This window comes from Siphateles boraxobius, unplaced genomic scaffold, assembly GCF_051911475.1.
Source record: "Siphateles boraxobius isolate OS27281-9 unplaced genomic scaffold, OSU_SipBor_1 26, whole genome shotgun sequence".
Lineage (NCBI taxonomy): Eukaryota > Metazoa > Chordata > Actinopteri > Cypriniformes > Leuciscidae > Siphateles > Siphateles boraxobius.
The window spans coordinates 8,748,763-8,757,500 of NW_027508876.1; the positions used below are offsets into that span (position 1 = coordinate 8,748,763).

The window sequence follows — 8,738 nt, forward strand, 5'->3', positions numbered from 1 at the left end:
CTACAGCTATATGTTGTTAAATACAGTTATATACTTTAGCTGACAAAACGATATTTAGCTGTTAATTTCAAAAACAGTTACACACCGTATTTTTACAGTACGATGCTGGCAACCACTTTACAGGATTATTGTTTCTCACTGACACGCCCCCAACTCATAAACATCAGGGCTTAAAGAAAATCCCAAGCTTTCCACTCGTATTAACGACATTGTGGTGGAGGTCATGTGCAACTAGTAAATACGATATTTCCGACATGGCTTGAACGCATCATTAGAGCCATCACTGTACGCTCATCATAGTAGTTGTGTTACTATCCATTTTAGTTATGTGGATTACAAAAGAGAACAACACAACACTAGATAAACTTTTAGATTTATTCTCATACAACACTAGATAGACTTTTACAATATGCCTTAAAACAGCCATACATAATTACATACATATATACATACATACCTTAACTGTTCATAAAATACAAATATACTCTCAAGTCAGGTTTCAGTGAACACTGCCCCATTATTTTATATCAAAACAAATAGTTTATAAAATATATATCAGCTGTTGATACTTTTGGACTGATGGTTAAAGTCTTTTTCTGCACAGTTTTCCCAGTTGTTTTACACACCTCTTTTCTCCGTGCAGCTTTGGTCCTCTTTTATGGATTTATACCGATAAAGTATCTGAAAAATAAGAGGAGAAATTTTTCAATTAAAATGATTTGCAGTGTATAATTTTGATTATGTAAAAATGTCTAACCAAAAACTACTGGACAATTAACTGAAAACTTGGAATAAACTGCACAGGTCATACAGTCAGAGTACATTTATAGTCAGTGGATTCTAGCATGAGGCATATAAATGTGGCTCTTCTCCTGATAAACTAAAGTTATGTTTCAGTTTTGAAATGTGAGCTTTGTTTTAGTGAAACAAAATGCAAACATATCTATTATGACATACTTACCAAGAAGGGTAAAACAAGGAGACACAGGCAAGCATTTTCTCAAGGTCAGCAGGAGTGGCAGACATCTATTGGTAAAGAAAACAATTTAAGATGTATGACAATGTCTGCAAATACAATTTTTAAAATGTAATGTGCTACTTGTTGCTTATATTCTACAGAGGCAATAGACCTATGATATTCAGAATATGAATGGTTTATGTAAAAATTAAAATGTTCTCATTTACTCACCCTTATGCAGATTTAAACTCCAGTGATGCAAAAGATGATATTTTAATAGAGATGAAATGCCTGTTTGTCCCAACAATGCAAAAGAAGATAATGGGGATCAAACTTTCAAACACCAGGCATAGTAAATGAAGGATAAAGGTAATTCATATGTGTCACATGGTTTAACCAGTTTTCTGAAGTGATTCAATTTGTTTGGGTGAGAACAAACCAAACACTTTTCACCATACATCTAGCAACTGCAGTCTAGTTTATGATGCTTTGGTCTTATATCTAGATATTAGATGAAATGACTGGTGACTTAGATTAAAGGGATAGTTCACCCAAAAATTAAAATTATCCCATGATTTAGTCATCCTGAAGCCATCTTAGGTGTATATGACAATCATCTTTTTAATACGAATACAATTTTAATGTCCTGGCTCTTCCAAGCTTTATAATGGGAGTGAATGCGCACCATTTTTTTTAAGTCCATAAAAGTGCATCCATCCATGATAAAAGTGTCTCAAACTGCTCTGAGGGGTTAATAAAGGCCTTTTGAAGCAAAGCGATGCGTTGGTGTAAGACAAATATCCATATTTAAAACTTTATCAACTAAAATAACAAGTTTCAGGCAGACGACCGTCTGTCTCCCATGATGCGTCTGTCTCCCACAATCTCCCATAATGCATAGCAAAAAACAGTAACTTACAGCTATTACATTAAAACAGCATTTTGCTATTAAATTTCCATGTAAATTTACAGGAATTTTGTTTACAGTGTAATGTTACATCTCTACAAAGTAGCTTGCAATAATGTGAACTGCTGTTACATATGTAAAATGCAGTTATGTTAGTGTTCCCAATTTTAATTAGTTATTCTCCAACAATCTTGCTAAATTCCATTCAATAAAATGGTCAAATTCAATCTTCCCCAAATCTAATTTCTCATGCTGCTGCATTTTGACTCATCCACCTAGTCTTTCTAGAGTAGAATGTGACACATCAGAGAAAAAACAATAATTTACAATTAACGTACAACTAAAGTACAAATAAAATGATGATATTACTATCCGTTTTGTTTTTCTATTTGAACATAGATGTGATTTGTACAACCTGTTACCTTGTACTACCATGTACAGTAAAAAACAAAAAATTGTTTAGTACCATGTTATTATTGGTATACTGCACAATAGGTCAATTGAAAGGCTTGCATGTGTGTGATTCTGTGTATGCTTGTGTACATGTGTTGGTACCTTCTGAAGTGCAGAGAAAGTGTTCTTATATGGAGTTTTCAGTAGATTAGTCAAACACCTGTTTGCAGTGAGGGAGAACAGCAACTGTTAATAGCCTGTCATAAATCGCTCACTCCATTGGGCTGTCACCAAGTTGCTGTACCACATTTCTGGTGGCCTGGACTTTCTGTTCAACCCAACCGTTTTTGATTAAGAACACTAGGGCAAAGTGTGTTTCAAAGAGAGCCCGAAGTGAGCTAAATCTAATAGAACCTTCTTTTTCCTTTTAACTCAAATATTTAAAAAGAAAAAAAGGATTAATAAATAGTCAACAATGTTTTAAAAGTTTTATTTTAGGGGAAAGGTAAGGGTTAGCCAATAGTCATAAATAGCTTTACATTAAAAATAAAATCTACCTTTTGTTCTTATTTATAAAGCTACACTGTAAAAATTTACTGTAAGTTTACTGCAAATCTGTAGTAGAAAAACACATAATGGGCTTTAGGATTTTTGTTTTTTGTTTTACTGTAATCATACAGTATTAGAAAAAGGTGTGTATGCATAATCTTGTCTATATATGCAAAAGGTATACAATCTTGCTGAAGTCAGTCTTATTTGAAATCTTCGGTTACACTTTATTTTAAGGTCTCATTGTTACAGTGTAATTATAGATTTAAGTACTGAGTAATATTAATTAACAACATGTATTATAGGGTTAACGTAGGATAAGGGTTTGGTTGAGGGTTAGTTGCATGTAATTGTGCATAAATTACTGTTATTACTATGGTAAGTACATGTAACATGTAACAAGGACAATGTAAAATAAAGTGTTACCAAATATTCCTATTACTCCATATGAGAAAAAATTGTTTCTCATAAAAGTTGTGAATTCACATATTGCTCTGATTTGAATAACCAACACTGAGTGGGGCCTTACACTGCTCTTGGGCTAAATTTACTGTTTATATTTTCATGTTAAGCACATTGTATTGCCTGAAATAACACCTAATGTTGCCTATATATTATTTACATTATTTTATTTTCTAATGCAAATTACCACAATTTACATTCTCTAACACTGTCAGTCTGAAGTGCACTTTTATCAAAACTAATGCTTTTGACTAAAAATATGCTGAGCATCAGATTGGAGGAAATTAAGTCAGACAGTCTTAGTAAAAGAGCTATTTGAAACAGACGGCCCACTCCATGTGGTTAACACAAAAACTAAAAAAATCAGCAGCATGCTCTGTTTTGTTTTCAATTTTTTTTTCTTTTTTTTTTTTCAAGTCACACTAAAGAAAATGAGCAGAAGGGGAGCAAAAATTAGAAAAGGCAACACCCTGCACCAGGATCAATTTTGCACAGTCTTGAGAAAAAAAAGGCTCACCTTTTGGGACAAGCCCATTTAAAGCTGACACTAAAGAGAGCGGATGAGGACACAGGGTCTGCACAGACTCCGCCACAGTCTCTGTCTGGTTAATGCGGGTAGGCTGTAATAAAAAGCCACCATGTGCCAATTGAGCTTCCACAATTAACAGATTAGGGTGATAAAGAGGTGCATGACTGCGAGGCAGGGCTGCCCCCCTAGGCCTCAGGGCATCATGGGTAGGGAGTGGGCCGCTCTCCTGATGAGGGGGCCAGATAATCTCCTCTCTCGCTTTCCAACCATTCTTAGCCTCTCTCCCCCTCACAACTTTGTGCCCTAAAGCACCTCTGCAAATACCTGCTCAATATTCAAGCAAAAAGTGTGTTCAGGGCAAGTGGCACGTCTGCAAATGAGAGATACAAAAGCCGGGCGGAAACAAAAAGTGTGACATCTGCTAAAATGATTGCAAGTAAATATGTTTGACAATAATTGTTTACAGTGACAGTGGTAACAGTTCACGAGATCCAACCACATTTCTGTTTGCATTGAGGCAGATGGGCCTACAGCGATTCATTAGCAGCCTGTCAAAAGCTTCATTCCCAACTTACTTTTATTGTGTGGATCTGTTCAACAGTGGGAGGAAGCCGCTTATTTGGCATAATGATCACGATCAATTTGCCTGTTATAAATCACTTGCTTTTCTGTCATTCTTTTTGCTGTCCTTTTTCGATCTTTAAATTTTCTCTTTTCTCTCCCGCTCTTTCAAGTCTACCACTGTAAATATTTACCCTTCAGTGATGGTTCCTTGATTTTGTGTCTTTGGGCCATAAGTTAAAAAGTTGCGTTTGTGTTACTGAAGGAAGACTTTAACCTTTGAGAAACAGTCGTGATGATATCCCGAGGGAGGCAACAGAATCTTTCGGCAGCCAGAAGATTTTTCCAAAATCGTTCGTAATCAGCCAAGGTTCTGGCTTCCAATGGAATGGTTGGACGCAAACCTCAGGGTCAAACCTCCTTTTTCTCGATAAACCTCATATTTTACTGCAAACAGTATTATGTTGGTCTGTGTTCATTTTCTTGCCTATATCCCTTTACACTCTCTACAGGGGCAGGTGCGTGCAGTTATAGACATGCAAAGCACATGGTTTGAATGTGGCACGCAAATATGCCTGGTGTGATCTGACACAAGAAGCTTTGAGAGTCCCACACCAACAATATTTAGCCACCATCTTTAACACTTCGAAACAAGGACACAAATAGAGACTAATAAATGAGTCCCTCTCCCCTTGAGTCCCCATCACTGCTGATCTGATCCACTCAATCAAATGTGTTAAGTCATAATTAACCCCAGCTCCCGTTGCTCTAATTGAAGGCTATTAGATGGCACGTGATGCCGGCACAAACGGAGGAGGAGACCAACAGCCATTGGATTGGTAAGCAAAGTACAGCGACACCTCACACAGTGAGCAACCAACACTTAATTATCAATGAGCTTTTCTCAGCTCTCTACTCTTCTTTCGTTCTCTCTTGCTCTCTCTCCTGCTGCTATCGGGCCTCAGGCTCTACAAGTAATGGACTACTTTAATGAAACTTGTGTTAAACACAGTCAAGGATGAGATATTTATTGTGCATTTGACAATAAACATCAGTGAGGGAAGTGACAGTGCAACTGTCTTTGAAGCTATTTTGTTATGTTTGCACGATCATCCATTCTTACATATGGTCGTTTCTATACCCAGTTAAGAGCCTGAAGCTGATAAAATGACAAATCACAATTACATACTGTATGTTGAATCACGGCCTGCAAGTTACCAAGCATTCCGAAATGATGGCTCATCAACAAGACTTAAACCAATATGATAATAAAATCTAACCAACTAAACCAAGCCCTAACGTAACTGAAAGTAATAGTTGACAGAGTATACTTTTTTGAACTCTCCTGAGACATCTGTGATTCTTTTAGTAATTCTTATCATTATAAGCTGAACAATTTCAGTGTTTCATGCAGCTAAGATAATGCAATAGACGAGATGTGGGTTAAATGGTAATTGTTGGGAAACACTTCACTAACTCAGGATAGTTTCTAATGGGTGTCTTCTGTTCATGCCCTAAAAGAGTTCTGGCAAAATAGCAAGAATTAGGAGAAACAGGCTGACACATAAAATTAATTTGAAATCGCTTGCAATGTTATTGCCACAGTTCTGTATTTTTGACCATGTTTCTATAATTAGTTATCTGAGTAGTTCCCTACTCTCAGGAATCACCCCAAACCAAAATATAATTGTTAACCTAATTGTGACCTCACATCTGTCTCATGCAATGGTCTTTTTTTCTGGCTAGATTGTGTAACACCACAGGAGAAGTGATCAGTTGTGCTGCATGATGGAGCATTAAACCATTTCACCCTCATTGATTGGTCAACATTAAAGCAGACATGTTTAAAATAATAATAATAATAATAATAATAATAATGTGAGCAAAAGAAAGAAAGGAAAAAAATTACATACCCACGTTCTCTCCAAATGCAACCATGTCTGCTGAAAGAGGAAGAGAAAGGGGTCGGGTAATGCAGTATTTTCAGGCTGCTGTAAACTCTCTTGACATAATTTAGAAGAACTTATTTTAAACCCTGGTGTTTCCTTGTAAAATTGTTTGTGTCTTGCAAATCGGTGAAGATGAATGAACCGCTTTCAAAAATGATTGGTACGGTTTCAGTTATAATTTACGGTTTTCAAAAAGGTGATGAAGTCGAAAAGGTAATGTTGAATTTGACTAATTGGATAATTGGTGCCTGATGGTTTCTTTCTACTAAATTGTCTGGGGAAATGTAAAATTAGTTGCCCTTCTCAGTTTTAGCCAAAAAAATAAATTGTTCGTAAAGTCACCTTTATTTATATAGCGCTTTTTACAATACAGATTGTTTCAAAGCAGCTTTATAGAGATAACAGGAAAATGATGTTGTAATAATATTGTTAAATATAAAATTAAATGTCCCCAACTAAGCAAGCCATAAGCCAATGGTGACAAAGGCGAAGAAATGCGAAAAGGCGACAGTGGCAAGGAACCAAAACTTCATCAGGTGACAAAAAGGAGAAAACAAAACCTTGGGAGAAACCAGGCTCAGTCGGGGGGCCAGTTCTCCTCTGGCCAACGAACGAACAGTGTATGATTATGATTCAGGCAGCATTACAGGTCAGAAGTCAGATTGGATCGGAACATTATATTATGCAGTTCATCGGTTGAGAATCGGAGTCATCACGCGCCTATGGGGATGAGTAAAGAAAACATTTGAAATAAAACAGTGCACACGCACAGACACACACACACACGCACGCACACACACACACACACACACACACACACACACACACACACACACACACACACACACACACACACACACGCATGTATATATATATATATATATATATTGAACAATATGTTGTAACAATTTCACCAAATACTCTAATTTAAGATTCGCATTTGTGCAGTAGGCTACCCTCTGTGATGTTTGTATAAATAAATATATCCGGTAGAGGTGCAATAAGCCAAACTGAGTGTTCTGTGTATTGTATGTGTGTGTGTTGGGGGGGGGGGATGAAGAGAGCAACACAAGTGATCTGGCGAGCCCGTGTGTGTTTAAGTCGTTTATCAGGGTCGGGCACTGGTGCTGCCTGCAGCTATGAGTCGCCTGAAGGAAGATTCAGACCATCATCATCAAACTTCATCATAACAGCACAGCTGCGCTCTGATGGAACAGATAGAGCCACATGAAATAGTGTTTTTCTTTAGTGTGAAATTATCACGTCTATTAATTCAGTCTCTCTCTATCTCTCTCGTCTCTGTCACCTATCCGTGAAAACATGCGATTCCCAAGCAAATGGATCGTTGTACTTACTTTTTCATCGTTGATTCACAGAAAAAGGCTAAGAGAGAGTATAAAAAAATAAAAAATAATAATAAAAAAATAGCGTAGGCTACAAGAAGTCGGGAAAACAGACTACATTTCATGAACAAATTCACCAAGCGATCATTATATGTAGACAGTAAACATTACACATATAAATTCGTATTATTTAGCAGGCTTAGTATCAGTTATTAGTTACACAGTGGCCTATATATGTAGGCTAATGCAAGTAACTCAAAGTAGCCAACAATGTAATAACTTGTACACAGTAAGTAGCCTTCATTTAAATCCACAATTAAAGACCAAATATAAAGTTGGTCATTATTATTATTATTAGTTGTAGTAGTATTATTATTATAATTATTAGTTAGCCTATTATTTTGGGTAATCGATTGTTTAATTTTAGAATTAGATTCGACAAGGAAGTGTGTCAATTTTTGACTGTTTAACCCACGAGATAGGTTTTTTTTCTGACCAATCAATGTTAAGGCTTTTTGTATAAAAGTTGACTCTCTTTATAAATCACTCGTATTGTTCGTATTTTTGTACTCTTATTTTTTTTTATTCAACGGCACCCCCACTGCATGGCCACAGCATAACCCCTGACCTTCATAGCTACCCCTTGGAGCTTTTGATAGTAGTTTTAAACGTGTCATTATTTTGACGGTCAACATTCGATTTCTGAAGAACAATATTGCATTGACATGAGATTATTTACTCATTCATGAAAATTCACGACAGAATATGTGAATTGCCTGCCAGCTGCCAATGTTATGCTATTTTATTCAGTTAGTTTTTTTGTTTTTGTTTTTCAAAATGTATGTAGGCCTAATGTCCTCGTTTGTTCAATGTAAAACATTTCGTTCAACTAAATATGTTCTTATATCTCAATTACATATTTAATTCGAGTCAATGATATATAGACTAGCCGCCTATAATATAATTAATGGGTCAAATCAAGTAGCAAGAAATAGCCACTAAACACAGCGGGCTGATAGTGTCGGCATTTGTCAAAAGATTTGGCTTTTGATAATTTCACAGTTATTTGATCATTTGACACGTAGAT

General features: G+C 36.2%; 1 long non-coding RNA gene across 1 annotated transcript; it reads right to left on the bottom strand.

Moving 5' to 3' along the window:
* Window positions 1–363: 363 nt before the first annotated feature.
* Window positions 364–1,297, bottom strand: LOC143751463 (uncharacterized). Its single transcript, XR_013207232.1, has 3 exons — window positions 1,190–1,297; window positions 962–1,026; window positions 364–681 (listed from the first exon to the last, which is right to left on the bottom strand). It is a non-coding gene; the product is annotated as an uncharacterized LOC143751463 (long non-coding RNA).
* Between the last annotated feature and the right edge of the window lie 7,441 nt (window positions 1,298–8,738).